Genomic DNA, 16,229 nt, shown 5'->3' on the forward strand with positions numbered 1-16,229 from the left:
AGATAGATAGATAGATAGATAGATAGGGCAGCATATGGAAGATGACCAAAATGAGTACAATAATTAGTCTTTCTCATTGTAATCATGCAGGAAAATATTTTTTTTTCTAATGACACAATTATACTTATATGACAGTAAAGACTGTAACTTCAAATATGCTTATATTAAAGTTTTATGATCAAATCAGTTTGAGTGTGTGAGCTAAATTAACTGATCGTGTTAGACTCTGGAGAACTGGATAGTTACCTGCATCCCTCTGATGAAAAGATATTTCAGCAAGAAAACTGTTTCTGCATGAAAATGTGTATCGACTTCTCACTTTATTCTCTCCACAGTGGGTTATTTGGTATAAACTACAGTACAATTGTTTGAATAGCTTGCGGCATTCAAGTCAAAATAAGTGTCACGAACGGGGGCGGACCCAAATGCAGGACTTCGAGGCAGAGGCATAATGTTCAACGTGGTTTATTCCGGAAACTGGGTCATACATGGTGTAGCAGTCCGACAAGGCAGAGGCACAGAAACGCGAAGCTAGACGGGATCCAAAAGACATACACCAAGGTCTGATGACTCTGGGGTAAACTAACAAAACTCAACAGGACAGGATCAAACTGAAGGGGCACAGAATCGCTGTGACTAGGGTTACTCTAACTTACGTGTGGAAGCGGAGAGTCCCACAGACAGTGAATGCAACTCACTAACAAAAGCAACGAACTGGCAAATGCCAGTGACAAAAGCTCCAACTGAAATGCCCGTCTAATTACAGTCCCAATGTGAAACAGCTGGTGTCACCGCCCAGAGCAGTGGCCTGGCCACGCCCCTCTCGGCAGTCGCCAAGCCTTGCTCATGACAATAAGTTGCTTGTACAAATTCCAAAACTTTCAAAAACCTCACATCACTTTGTAGAAATCTAATTTCTCTCATTTATTGGTGGCAGTTCATCAAAAATGAACATTTTGAAATCTATTTTGCGTGGGTCCAACATATATTGTTACTAGAAATTTGAAATGTGATTATGAATTGTTGATATGACTAAATACTTATTCTTGAATGTAAAACAAACATTATTGCTACAGTGTATTGATGTGATTCACAGTAAGGTTGAAACAAAAAAAAAATCCCAATTTTTTTTGCAGCTGATGGAAACCAAGAGGAGCTAGCAGTATTTTTTTTCTATAAAATAATCAATACTACAACATATCAATATGATGGGTAACTTGTTCACTTTGCAAACGATCTGCAAATATGCTTATGCAACCGTTCGGGGTGAGGAATCTACTTGCGCATCATGCGGCCATGCTTCCCTCAGGGTTACAGATATATATTCAAGATGCAGGCACACGCAGCACAAAAAAAAAAAAACCCAGCAATCTAAAAGAAAAGATTGTGGGCATGATTCAGTGTGGCAGCTGTGTCAACATAATGAAATTAGTTCAGGAAACCCTGCCAGCGCCAGCACGGCTCTGAGGGCAGCAGCCGAGATAAGGATGTCACAAAGGTGCCTTGCGTATCAGCTCGCGGGAGAGAGATCGAGGCTGGCCCGGCCTCGTATATCTCGCTGCGTGCCGACCCAAAACGGTGGTCCCGAGAGGCTTATTTACAAACACGCTCGTGCAGATAAAACAATGCTTAGTCTCACCTGCGGCTCAGTGTGACTCGGCTATTATCGGGAGGGATTCTTGAAAAAGGGGGTCTGGGAGGGGGCCAGGATTTGAATGCTGAAGGAGGAGATTTTGGGCTCATTTCCAGCCAGTTGCCATACATCCTCCCTCTGGCCTTCCGTTCAACCCCTCTCTCTGTTTTCTGATAGGTGGATTAATCATTCTGTCACTGATGTAGTCAACCAATCTGCATGTAAAACTGCAGGGGAAACGTGGACGACCCCGCACCAATGCCGATGGGCCACATTCACAACTAAAATATAGAAAGAGTGACCCATGAAAGTCTTATGCTACAATGAAACTTTGGTGAGATGAATTAAACTTAAAAAAAAAAAAATTGACTTTAAATGAGCTCGAATGGAATAGAACTTTTCAAGCTCACCAATCAAAAAAATGACATCACTTTTACTTAATACTGCATCAAGTTTATAGGGGGTACTATTTTTGGCCTTGACCAGTTGCCAGGCAACAAGTGGTGATGACAGGAATTTTAAGGGTCGTTTTTTTGACTTTTTGTATGGCCAATCCAAAACCAGTCAATGAGTCAACAAAGAAGCACTCCTTCAAATATGCCAGTTTGGACGACATTTTCTAATTGGATTCTTAATAATTAAGTAAAATGTATTGCCCCATATACAATGTACACCTAACCTGTATGGAAGCTGAATTAGTGAAAATACATGTACAGTAATTTCACAAATCCATCTTCTATGCTGAGCTAACAAGGGGTCCAATCAATATTGTTTATGAAGATCAAGGCCTTTGTTGTGTTTATTTCAACATCAAAGGCAAACCACATACTGACCGACATGGCTGAACGGGAAGTAAGTAAGTAAGTTTCTTTCGGCTTGTCCCTTTCGGGGTCGCCACAGCGTGTCATCTCAGATGAACGCACACCATGAAAAATTTCCAGTTGGCAACTCACTCTGCCGATTGACCCTCGCACACATACCAACTTTGTCACGACCAGAAAACGGGGTTGTTAGTTCGGGAAACGGTTTTATTCAGTTCAGTGTCGGGGATCATGTTGTACAGATTAGAGACGGTGGCCCTGAAGAAACAACAGGAAGCAGAACTTGAGGTGGCAGAAATGAAGATGATGAGGTTCTCGCTTGGTTATAACAGGTTGGATAGGATTAGAAATGAGCTCAATAGAGGGACAGCCAAAGTTGGATGTTTTAGAGAAAGCAAACTTCAATGGTTTGGACATGTTCAGAGGCGAGAGATCTGATGGATGTTGTGAGGGAGGACATGAGGACAGCGGGTGTCAGAGAGGAAAATGCACAAAGTAGGCTTAGATGGAAAAAGATGGCACGCTGTGGCGACCCCTAGCGGGACAAGCCGAAAGGAAAAGAAGACGACGAGGATACGAGTGGGAACTTCCTTGTGATTCCTCCATTTGGCCTTCTGCCAACCAAAAGTGTTCCGGTTTACCTTGTGTGACACATGGACATCACAACGACCAGAAACATTCATCCATCCTTCCATTTTTAGTACCTTTTGTACTCGCTAGGCTTGTGGAGGTGCTGGAGCCTGCCCCAGCCGACTCTGGGTGAGAGACGGGCTACACCCTGAACTGGTAGCCAGCCAATTGCAGGGCACAAATAAACCAACAATTCGCACTCGCAATCACACCTATGAGCAATTTAGAATTTCAAGAGCCTTCAATTAACTCAGCGTGCATGTTTTGGGGATGTTAGAGGAAACCGGAGGACCCAGAGAAATCCCACACAGGCACAGGAAGAACATGCAAACTCCACACAGGTGAGACTGGATTTGAACCTAGATCCTGAAAACTGTGAGGCAAATGCACGAGATAGGCTTAGATGGAAAAAGATGACAAGCTGTGGCTACCCCAGACAGGACAAGCCGAAAGAAAAAGAAGAAGTGTCGGGGATCAGGCAGGTAGTCAACGGGAGCAGCAGTAACAAGGTCATCAGGCGTATGTGGCAGGTCAGTGGGCGGGCAAGGTTCGGTACACGGGAGATCCAGAACAGGATTACGAGAGTCCGGAAACGAGGCATGAGGCAACGATCTGGCAGAGGCCAGACCGTACTTGTGGTTCTGTACCAATGGGACGTGATCACTTGAGACGGGGCGCAGGTGTGCGCCTCCGCTGATTGCGGCAGGCGCGTGCCGCATCGGGGACCGGTACTGCCAAGACAGGGACCGACAAACTTGCTCAATTGAAAAAATGCAATCTCTGGTGTTCATATCTCAAATTATTTTACCACGGTGTAGATGGGAAGAGAAATGGAGTAAGGGTTATTATAAAGGAAGTGTGAGCAAAGAATGTCTTGGAGGTGAAAAGAGTGTTTGATCGAGTGATAAAGCTGAAACTTGAAATTGAGGGTTTGATGTAGAATGTTATTAGCAGCTATGAGGCACAAGTAGGACGTGACCTAGAGGCGAAAGAGAAATTCTTGAAGGAGTTAGACCAAGTACTTCTCAGTATCACAGACAGAGAGAGAGAGAGAGAGAGAGAGAGAGAGAGAGTTGTGATTGGTGCAGATAGTAATGGACATGTTGGTGAAGGAAACAGGGGCGAAGAAGAAGTGACGAGTAAGTTTGAGATCCAGGAAAGGAACTTGCACGGACAGATGTTGGTGGATTTTGCAAAAAGGATGCAAATGGCTCTTGTGAAGACTTTCTTCCAGAAGAGGCAAAAACATAGGATGACCTACAAGAGCCGAGATAGAGGCACGCAGGTGGATTACATTTTTGCAGACGATGTAATCAGAAGGTTACTGGCCGGAACGTAGTCGCGGGGGAGAGTGTGGTTGTTGTGTCAGATGACTCTGAAGAGGATTAAGAAGACATAGGCAGAGGAGAGAACCACATGGTGGAAGCTGAGAAAATGAGATTGTTGTCCAGCTTTTTAAAAAAAAGAGGTGACATCGGATCTCGGTGGACAGCGGGAGCTTCCAAGTGGATTGGACCACTACAGCCAAGGGGATCACAGAGACAGGCAGGATGGAGACTTGGCTTATCTTCTGATAGGAGACTTGGTGGTGGAACTTCACAGTACAGGAAATCATACAAGGAAAGAGAAAGAAGTGGGACAGCCAGAGGACTGAGGAGACGGGAAAGGAATACATGCAGATGTGACATAGGGAAAATCTAGAGATGACAAAGACCAAAGAGGTGCCGGATGATGACATGTACACCAGGCTGGACACTAAAGGAGAAAGAGATCTATACGCATTGGACAGAGATAAAGTAATAAAGATAGGAAGGAGTGAAGTAGGTTAGAATGAGGAGTTGATGATTGTGCTGGGTCCAGGGGTGTGGGTGACATACCCCTGATTGGGTCCCCTGCTGGACGGGTGACCTGGCTTGGCCTCCTTTGTCGGTGGTGGGGGCCAGACCGACCCCTCATCAATGTGTCAATATGTCAGCAACTTCGTACATCATGCACGGGATTCTTCTTCTTCTTTTCCTGTCGACTTGTCCCGTTAGGCGTCGCCACACCGTGTCATCTTTTTCCATCTAAGCCTATCGCGTGGTATCCTCCTCTCGAACGCCAACTAACCTCGTGTCCTCCCTGACAACATCCATCAACCTTTTCTTTGGTCTTCCTCTCGCTCTCTCTTCCTTGGCAGCTCCATCCTCAGCGCCCTTCTACCAACATACTCACTCTCTCGCCTCTGGACATGTCCAAACCATCGAAGTCTCCTCTCTCGTACTTTGTCTCCAAAACATCCAACTTTGGCTGTCCCTCTAATGAGCTCGTTTCTAATCCTATCCAACCTGCTCACTCCGAGCGAGAACCTCAAAATCTTTATTTCTGCCACCTCCAGTTCTGCTTCCTGTTGTTTCTTCAGTGCCACCGTCTCTAATCCGTACATCATGGCCGGCCTCACCACTGCTTTATAAACCTTGTCCTCTTCTGTCGCACAGAACACCGGACGGACACCTTCCGCCAACTGTTCCACCCTGCTTAGACCCGTTTACACCATGCACGGGATACGGTGTTCATTCAGAAAAAATTTCAATAGACACACCACAGGATTCAATTGTGTGTACCGGGAGCAGAAGTCATACTAACACACCAACAACGTGCAGGTTCTTAAGGTATTGAGAAACTGAAAAAAAAAAACCCCAAAAAACACAGCAGTACTCATCAGTTACACTGCTTTGATCTTGATCATTTCCCACATTCTGTCCAGACATTTTTTTTTTTTTGTCATCAGTCATCTTCATTTGACTTTTGTTTTGTAAATTTAAATATTTTGCCGGAGAGTCCTGCATTCCTGCCTTGCCCCCTCGCTTCCTTGCACGTGGGTCCTCCATCTTCTTGCCTCCGACGCCTCATAAGAGAATCCTGATAAGCGGGCTACGGAGCAGCGGGCTCGCATAGCAGCACGGGCCTCCAAGAGGAGCAGGCGGAGGCGGTTTAATCGGATGCGAAAATGCAGTCGTCTGGGCGGATTAACAACTAAGTTAAAAGGGCGACCCCGACTAAGCGCAACACCCTCTTCGGTGTTCGCTGACTAGACAATAAATTAGAACATCTACAAATACAGCGAATATCAAAACACTGGGGTGGGACTTCAACAATAAATATCTAATTATAACCTTTGTAATGATTTAATCTCGATATGTGTGAATGTGAAAGTGGGTGGTCGTTTATTAATATCTGCCCTGCGATTGGCTGGCACACAGTTCAGGGTATACCCTGTCCGAAGATAGCTGGGATAGGCTACAACGCTCCCACAGCCCCTTGTGAGCATAAGCAGCTGAGAAAGGTTTGGAAGTTTTTGTCCTAAAAAGCACGATGGTTTGATTTTAGATGGATGAATGAATCATATAATAGACACACGGGGGATTTTATTAATCCCAAAAAACTGCATGCTCTGTATTGCAATAATCCATCCATCAGTTTTCTTCGCCACTTATCCTCACAAGGGGCGTAGTGTATTGCAGTAAACAGAAAAAAAAAACTGATGAAAAATATCCTCGGGGAAAATTAAACAGAGCTTATTTTGAAATTCAGCCAACCTTTTATTCTGTAAATGAGAAAACACAGTTGTACTTATAAATCTGATTACCCATGCAGAATTCTCGTAATACGAGTAAAATTCTTGAAACAAAACGTGAAGGGCCAGGTGAAAAATATTTAATGTCATTTTAATGGGATTCAAATTAAACTGTCAAGCGTTTCGGAAAAGCGTTATCATCAAACAAAACGTAACAATAAAAGAAATTAATGATGGTTGTTGCTCACTCATCAATTGTATTGTAAAAAAAAAAAAACATTTCACAAATTCTGCCATACATATTACGATGAAAGTGTTCAACTTTTTCCAGAACCTCTAGGTGGTGGCATACATTTATTAAATGGGAAGGGTTTTTTTTTTTCCATTTTCCACTATACACTACCTATGTATCATGCGGACCAGTGACTTTTGGCATTTATTTTTATTTTTTTGCAGGGGGACTGTGCATTGTACTTGAGAAATTATAGAACTTCATAATCTGCAGTGTGACCCTGATATTTCTTTAAACCTACATGTTCAGTCACAGTGCATTATTATTTTCCCCTAATCCAAAAGATTTTTAATCATCCCCTTCCCATATTATTCCATCCATCCATTTTCTTAGCCGCTTATCCTCACGCGGGTCGCAGGAGTGCTGGAGCCGATCCCAGCTGACAACGGGCAGGAGGCAGGGTACACCCTGAATTGGTTGCCAGCCAATCACAGGGCACATAGACACAAACAACCACACTCACAATCACACCTACGGGGAATTTAGATTGTCCAATTAATGGTGCATGTTTTTTGGGATGTGGGAGGAAACCGGAGTGCCCGGAGAAAACCCACGCAGGCACGGGGAGAACGTGCAAACTCCACACAGAAGGGTCCCGGATCGAACCCGGGTCCACAGAACTATGAGGCCAAAGCTTTACAAGCTGATCCACTGTGCCGCCTCCCATATTATGTTATGTCATGATCCAAGCCGCTTATCCTCACAAGGGTTGCGGGAAAGCTGGAGCCAATCCCAGTTAGCTTCGGGCGAAAGGCGGACGACAACCTGAACTGGTCGCCAGTCAGTCACAGAGGAGATATCGACACCATCACTGAGCGGGAATCGATCCTACACATCAGTGAATTTACCATATTATTGTTATTTTATTTCTTAAACTACGGTCAACCATGAGATAAGTCACCATGCGTGTCTGGTGAGTGCCGTACCCGACAATTTCCTCCTCGTGAAGCTGAAAAATAGCTCACAAATTGTCTCGTTGTCCCACTTTGGTTTTTGAAGACCATTTTTTTTTTTGTTTGTTTGTTCTGAAGATGAGAGAGCTGAGACTGCATCATCAGCACAGTCAGAAGGGTTGTGCCTGGAGTCACATCTGACAGTTTAACGCTGAAGTGCTTCGGCGCTGCCAGGCGCAAACCGTCACACACGTCGGGGCAAAAGCAGCAGTCGTTTGGACAAGTTGCTCCAAGACAGCGCAAACAATACAGAGAATACGAACCAATTTTGCACCAGCTTCTATTCTTTCTTATTCTCTGAGAGGACCGAGGATTCGGGCTCCAGCTGACTTCTCAGCGGGGGCAAATTGAACAGCGAAATAAGATTGGCGAACTTCAAAGCATCCCCCATTTTTCCGGGTTTTGCATGAGAGCCTCGGAGAGTATTTGTCTGTGTGACAGCCACAGGAAGCGGCAGCCTGCGGTTCACACTTAATGAGCCAGCCTGAATGTTTTAGAGCCAGAGAGCTCGGCATCAAACGCCCCTCTGCTCTTTGCTACCGCAGAGGTAAACATATGCTGTATACACTTAAAAATATGATCCTCTGCGCAATTGTTTACTACGTTTCCGAAAGTTGAGCGTGACCACTCCATTGGCCGCCTCTGATCACTCCGGGGACGGACCGAACCCGGGTTGATCTGGATTTGAAGATGCTGCGTCAGGGGAAAACAAAGTTACAGTGTTATTCTCTTTGAAGAGACGGAAAATGAGCCCGTATTTGCCTCACAAAAGCACACGTGTGGACCCGGCGGGCTTTCAATAACACAACCTACTTATTTAGAGCAATTGACATTAAAGCAGCAATGAATGTGAATTTCATTTGCTGCAATCTCTTGTAATGACAGGCCTAATGTGGAATTACAAGCAGCCCAAGATAGGCTTTGTCCTTGCTAGTGTCACCTCAGTGCTGCCAGTGTTTTATGTCCCATGAGAGACAGTTGGGGGGGTGGGAAAAAAAAAAAAAAAAAAAGCATCCTGCAGCACTTTTTAAGATCCCACCTCTCGTCCGCCCTCTTTATCACAACTGTCAGCCTCCTGACGACTTACAAGAATTAAGAGCGCATCCCCACCTGTGTGTTTTTTCTTCAGAATGACAAAATGCAGGGCGGGTGAATTATTTCGGCGTCGGTTCTTTCGGCTCCACGTGTGATGTTTCTCACCGATCAAGGAGATTTTGCGAAAGAGACCACAATTCTCCCCGTGCCGCACAAAACATCTATCCACTCCTGTCACCCACCAAAGTCTGCTAAACCAGATTTCGACCTCAACCGCTACTCCTTTTCCTGAGTAAAGTTTGCACCGCATTCATGGACGGGGAAACTTTTACACGCGAGAGACGAAACTCTAACGACGTCTGTCAACCCAGACGAGCAGACGAGTTAAAAGCCTACAACTCTGCCGGAGTCCTCAGAGAGGAAGTGTTCAAGTTTTGCTGAGACGAGAGTTAAAACGCACCCTTACCAGCGATGCTGCGATTCCGTGATCCTGTCCTCCACGACAGACTATCCCATTCGCCGAAGAGGCACTTAGGGTTAATGATACAGTGACTTATAAATGTCCCCGCACCGCTCTCCCATCAGTACCAGCAACTGCAGTCCTCTTCACACCGTTTCCGCTGCACCACAACCCCCCCCACCACTGCCCCCCCCCTCACTCACACAGTCTTCTGACCACCCCCACCTCTGTTTCTTTTAGTCCCCTCCTCCTCTTTCTATCTCTTTCATGGATCCCCCACCCCCGACCCTCCTCTCCACTTCCCCTCTCTCCCTCCCCCGCGCTCTCTTTCCATCCCTCCCTCCACTCCAGTGCTCGGTACTCATCCGATGTGATGCTACTCACAAGGTGCTGTGTGCAGCACTCCGCGTCGCGGTCCGCTGCATACAGGCAACCCGAACACATCCCGAGCGTGGCTCGCGCTTACGTCATCGCTGCCGTGAGATCTGATGGGGTTGCATCAAGCATAAACACACTAGCAATTGCGAAGAGGTTGGGAAAAAAAAAAAAAAAAAAAATCAACAACCACGACATTTTGAAGATGATGGGGTGGAGATTAGAGGATGAAGATGAGAAGAAGACAGTCATTAGCTGACTGTTTACCACAGAAGCCATCGGCTGTGTTGCTGTCTTATTACGTTTGTCCGTAGTGTGTGTTTGGACATGCATCATTTCCACTGTAATCAGTTGCAACTCATAAACACAGCAGAGGTATAAACGGGCGAAATCGTGCAGGGGAAAAAGACAGCTTTGGCTCTGACTTTTCATCTTGAAATCTCAAGCTGCACAATCTCCAGGAGGCCATTTAAAATCACTCGCTCAAACTGCCGTTTTTTTTATTACCGTGGACAGGACATGTGAAGTATAAATCTGCTGGCTTAATGACGAGAAGTGACGTACTCATTAGCTTAACACCAACGCGGAGCCACTTCGGAGCCCTTTGGGTGGAACAGCGTGTCACCGAGAATTAACGTTGTCTCTTAAGAGAATCACCTTGCTCATTGGCCAGAAATGGCCACTTGGACCGGAAATCAATAAAATCACAATCACTTACAATGAAAAACCAGTCAGCCAGAGTGTGGCGTTTTTTTTTTTTATTATTTCCAAACATGTAACTGCAGACAGAGGACGCTCATTTGTCTCCTGCCCAAAGGGCAGATTGCATTTCTCAGTGCAGGGGGCAGGCATTAAAAAGAGATGTTTAGGTTTGATAAAAAGGTTGGCTGAAGCTTTTACATTCATGTTGACATTCTCATATTGTATGTGCATCTTAGGCCCTAATCTTCTTCTTCTTCTTTTCTTTTCGGCTTGTCCAATTAGGGGTCGCCACAGCATGCCATCTTTTTCCTATCTCGTGCATCTTCCTCTCTAACATCCACTGTCCTCATGTCCTCCCTCACAACATCCATCAACCTTTTCTTTGGTCTTCCTCCCGCTCTCTCTTCCTTGACAGCTCCATCTTCGTCACCCTTCCACCAATATACTCACTCTCTCGCCTCTGGACATGTCCAAACCATCGAAGTCTGCTCTCTCGAACCTTATGTCCGAAACATCCAACTGTGGCTGTCCCTCTAATGAGCTCATTTCTAATCCTATCCAACCCGAACCTCAACATCTTCATTTCCGCCACCTACAGTTCTTCTTCCTGTTGTCTCTTCAGCACCACCGTCTCTAATCGGTACACCATGGCCGGCCTCACCACCGTTTTATAAACTTTGTCGTTCATCCTAGCAGAGACTCTTCTGTCACACCTCTGGCCCTAATATTAATATTCTTGTTGCACCCTTATGAAAGCAATGCCAATAAGTCCACAGCTCCCCCGTATTATCAAATTGATTTATTGAACTTAATCAAGGGCCTGGAAATGAATTTCATGAATATTTTACTACTTTATTCATTTTTTCCCCCAATTCATTTGTTACACGGGAAGAATAATATATGTTGTTTTTAATTATCAATCAAACTATGTCGGCAACATTTTGATGAACTATAAAACTCAAATATGAGATTCAGCAGGTAGGGGACCGTAGATCAACAGAAGTGGCAGGATTCTTTTGGGCCTCATCCATTTTCTATACCGCGTGCCCTCATTAAAGTCGCAGATGAGCTGGAGCATAACCGAACTGACTTTGGGTGAAAGCTGCGGAACACACCGTATTGGTCCAACCCCACTCCCCACAGTATATAACATTTGAAGTCTAATTAACCTAACATGGATGTTTTTTTTTTGAAAGGGGGAAGGCAGCTGGAGGATCCAAAGAAAACTCACACAACCACAGGGAGAACACGCTAAACTCCACACTGGAAATCCAAAGCCAAGATTCAAACCCCCGACTTCGGAATTGTGTGGCACACCACTAACTACCCACAAGGCTACTGTGCTACTTCCTTCATAATGCATATAAAACATTTGACACCCTTAAAAAGAGCCGGCATTCATTGACGCTTTCACCCACCAAGTAGCTGGCGATTGCAGCTAAAAATTTGATTTTGATCACACTTATCCTCACAAGGGTTGCGGGAAAGCTCGAGCCTATCTCAGCTAGCTTTGGGCGAAAGGCGGACTACACCCTGAACTGGTCGCCAGTCAGTCGCAGGGCAGATATCGACGCCATCGCTGAGCGGGAATCGATCCCACGCTGCCCGCAACAAAGGCAGGCGTGTGTACCACTACACCATCGGGAAATTATCCTCTGTAATTTTATTTTAATTCAAATGATGACTTTTGACTTTGTGATGTGACCGGGACTTTTTTTTTTTTTTTTGCATACAACATAAAAATGTGTACATAGTTTTTTCTTTTTGTTTCGTGGAAAGCATATTTATGTACTGTACAACATTATGAACTGTATTTAAAAAAAAAAAAAAAAAAAACGGGGTGACCTAACACTACAAACAACTAATTTGAGCAAGTATTGTACTGTTTTAAAAAGTGTCCACAAAAGTTACAATTCCTTTCTCTGTTAGCTGTAAGTGAAATTTTGTCCTTAGTGCTACATTCGCTCACACCTTGTGCATATACCGGGTGCTTAGCCCCCCATCCATGAAACCTCGTAACGCACTTGAGTGTGTTTATTGATCAGCGTCACTTATGTACTTGTTTCTGCAGGCATTGAAGGGGAACAAGTACATTTTGCAATTCAAAAGATTGCCATGAAGCTGTTTTGACTGTAAATCCCACACTTTTGTCGTTACTGTTATGCAAGAAGCGCATTTCAGCGGGCTAACACCGTTTTCTCAATCAGTTCTTGAAAAAACATCTGATAGAAATTTTAGAATCGAAGTTGGCATAAGATTGATGCAGAAGTTCATACAGTCTACAAGATGAGTATTCATCCATCAATGTATTTTCTAGTTTGCATTGCTGAATTACACAATTACTTTGTTAGTGATTAAAAGTATAATGATGTTTTCTTTTCAGCTTGTCCCAGTGGGCGCTGATCATTTCAGCCTATCTCCTGCATCCTCCTCTCCGACCGACCTCTTGTCTTCGCTCACGACATCCATCATCCATCTCTTTGGTCTTCTTCTCGCTCTCTTGACTGGCAGCAGCATCTTCACCATCCTTCTTCCAAAATACTGCCATCGAAGTCCGCGCTCTCTAACTTTGTCTCCAAGACCTCCAACCTTGGCTGTCCCTCTGGTGAGCTCATTTTTAATCCTATCCAATCCGGTCACGTGTAGAGAGGACCTCGACATCTTCGTTTCTGCTTCTTGTCGTCTCTTCAGTGCCACTGCCACTAATTGGTAAAACATGGCTGTGCCTCATTGTTGTGTTATAAACATTCCCTATTATCCTAGCAGACTCTTCTGTCACATAACACACCAGACACCTTCAGCCACTCATTCCAAGCTGCTTGGATCCGTTTCTTTACTTCCTGACCACGCTCATTTTCGTTCCTCGCCTTTCCAATGTACATTTCTGCCTGTTCCTCCGCCTGCTCCTTACTCTTCCTGCAGAACACAACCTCATCTGGGATTACCGTGGTGTACGGGCATTCCCGTCTAATCTTATCTGTCAGCCTATCCATCCACACTGCAAACAGGAAGGTGATCGACTCTGCACTTCGACGTTGTTCAAAAAAAAACGGCCATCAGCATACTCCATTCCTCAGGCATCTTCTCAACCACTAGAATTCTGTTCAGCCTGGTCAAGAAATCCACAGCCACTCCTTCCAGATGCTTTCATACCTCCCCAGGTACTGTAAGTCATCAGGACCAACTGCCTTTGGCGTCTGAGTGCTAAGACAGCAAGACCTGGCCGCTTACCAAAGCAACAGAGGAGCAAGAAAAAGGCCAAAGTTCAGCTATCATGGATAACTGTGATCTGTTTTTTTGTCTATATCATTACGGATTCAAACCTTCAGTCATCAATAACTTCTTGAAAACAGGACTTCAATCATGGGTTTTTCCAATATCAAACATTTGTCAATATAAACCCAAGGTGACAAAAACAGATTAGACATAATCTATAAATGTCTTTACTTTTTAGTAATCGAGTTATATGAAAATGACACACACATGCACACTATCAATAAGTCTGGTCAGCAAACATGTTACACAATCACACAAACGCGTGCAAATATCGCAAAGGCATGGGCTAGCACATTAAAAAAATTTGAAGTTTTATCACAAAACAAAAGGACACAGATGTTCTAAGTTGTGCGCATGCATGCAATTGGCATGTTGATTGTAGGAATGTCCAGCAGACCTGTTTCCTGTGCACTGAATGTTCATTTCTCGCCGATAAACTGTCTTCAAACCTATTTCATAGATTTTTACAGACAACTCAACCATAGACCAGATGTGAGCACACCAGCCTAGGACCTCCACGTTCAGCGTCCAGTATTTACCACCAGGATTGTCTGAGGCCCGCCACCCAGACTGGTACTGCGGCAATTGATTTGCATTACCAGATCATTTCTGCACAAACCGTTAGAAACATCTATTTGGATCTGCGCGTTTATCCTCCTCATCGGAGTCTCAGCCTAAAGGCACTTCGTCGTTAGAATTGACTTGAGTGGACAAATGATCATATTCCATAGCATCCTGCACTTCAGCAAAGTCTTTTCTTTCTGATTGAATCACAGTTTTCACTATACCAGGCAGATGGCATAAAACGTGAATAGCCTTGTGTGGGTAAACTGGGTGCTAATGCGAAGGCTGTAGAAATGAGTAGCCCATTGTTGTGATGGGGTTATAGTATGGGAACGAGTATGTTATGGAAAATGAACATTTCATTAACCACATTTTGAATGCACAGAGATACCTCGACGAGATTCTGAGGCCCATTGTTGTGCCATTCATCCAAGTCAGTAAACACATATTGCAGCATGATAATGCATGCCCTCACGATTCAAAGTTCTGTACACAATTCCGTGAAAGTGAAAACATCGGTTTTTGCATGAGCAGCATCCTCGCTGGATATGTCAGCGACTGAGCCATGTTTTGGGCTGCTCTGGGTCGGCATATATCACAGCACGTTCTACTTCCTGCCAATAACCATCAACTTTGCAAAGCCACTAAAGAGCCTAAGAGACCAATTTTCCACAAGCCACAATCAACAACGCGATCAACTCTATGCAAAGCTAATGTGTTGCATTGCTTGCTGATGCGTGCTAATGGTGGTCACACCAGGTACTGGAGTGGTTTCCCCACCCTGCCAGATCATTACAATACAGTAAAAGTACACATTTCAGAACAAAACGAGCATCTTGACACGTCACACCTGTGAGATGGATGGATTATCTTGGCAAAAGGAAAAGGGATAACTAACACAGATTTAAGACAGATTTGTGAACAGTATCTGAGAGAAATATGCTTTTGTATATATTGAAAGTCTGAGGAGCAAATCCCCCCCCCAAAAAAAGCTAAATTTATATTTTTGTTCACTGTATGAAACCTGGCGGCAGGGCGGCGCAGCTGGAAAGCATAGGCCTCACAGTTCTGAGGACCTGGGTCCAGTCCCAGTTTGCATGTTCTCCCCGTGCCTGGGTGGGTTTTCTCCGGGCACTCCGGTTTCCTCCCACATCCCAAAAACATGCGACATTAATTGGACACTCTAAATTGCCCCTAGGTGTGATTGTGAGTGTGGCTGTTTGTCTCTGTGTGACCTGTGAGTGGCTGGCAACCACTTCAGGATGTACCCCGCCCTCCTGCCCGTTGACAAATGAGATAGGCTCCGGCACTCCCGTGACCCCTGTGAGGATAAGCGGCTAAGAAAATGCATGGATGGATGGATGAAACCTAGACAGTCGGCACTTGCCTGCACATAGCAGATATATTATACTTTAGTAGACTGAACCCATGAAGGCAGGTCTGTCCAGGAAAGGTGATATTGATCCGAGCAAAATCTAGCACATGCTGGCAAAACCCAAATTGATCAGCAGTAACACATTTCTCAGAGGGAATAACATTAACTCCCGACAGCAATACCGTACAATAAGTCGTGACCATTATGAAGGTTTCCAGTACAGAGCTGTACCATTTTGATTCATACCTGATTTTGGAACTAGTCTTGTAATCAAGATTTTATTGTCTGAACAGTAAAGGAAACTCAAGTCGAACTAAGCAGGCCAAGCCTCCTGAGGTTCGGAGCAAGTTGGAATACATATTTTATAAGGCATACGTGTTGTGGAGACTAATCGGGCGGCGCTCGCAACGAACGGAAGCCACTATAATGCTGTGACATTTGCCGTCGTACCAAACTTCACGTCCGAAAGCAAATGCATGCACTGTAAGAGCTAACGGGCTCGTGGTGCCTATGTCACATAAAGCAAATTGAAATACAATAAAGTACAAGGAACGGCG

At 44.7% G+C, this 16,229-nt stretch overlaps 1 protein-coding gene across 6 annotated transcripts in view; it reads right to left on the reverse strand.

The window, feature by feature from the left end:
• The window catches only part of LOC133513361 (synaptotagmin-2-like), an 82,631-nt gene that overhangs the window by 33,680 nt on the left and 32,722 nt on the right, over nt 1–16,229 (reverse strand). Inside the window, exon 1 of one of the 6 annotated variants that reach the window (XM_061844132.1) lies at nt 9,387–9,462. The exons of the other annotated variants lie outside the window; for them this stretch is intronic. The gene's annotated coding sequence lies outside the window, so the exon portion shown is untranslated. Of the gene's footprint in view, nt 1–9,386; nt 9,463–16,229 lie in introns of those variants that run through there. 6 annotated transcript variants of the gene reach the window in all.

This window comes from Syngnathoides biaculeatus, chromosome 2 (genome assembly GCF_019802595.1).
Source record: "Syngnathoides biaculeatus isolate LvHL_M chromosome 2, ASM1980259v1, whole genome shotgun sequence".
Lineage (NCBI taxonomy): Eukaryota > Metazoa > Chordata > Actinopteri > Syngnathiformes > Syngnathidae > Syngnathoides > Syngnathoides biaculeatus.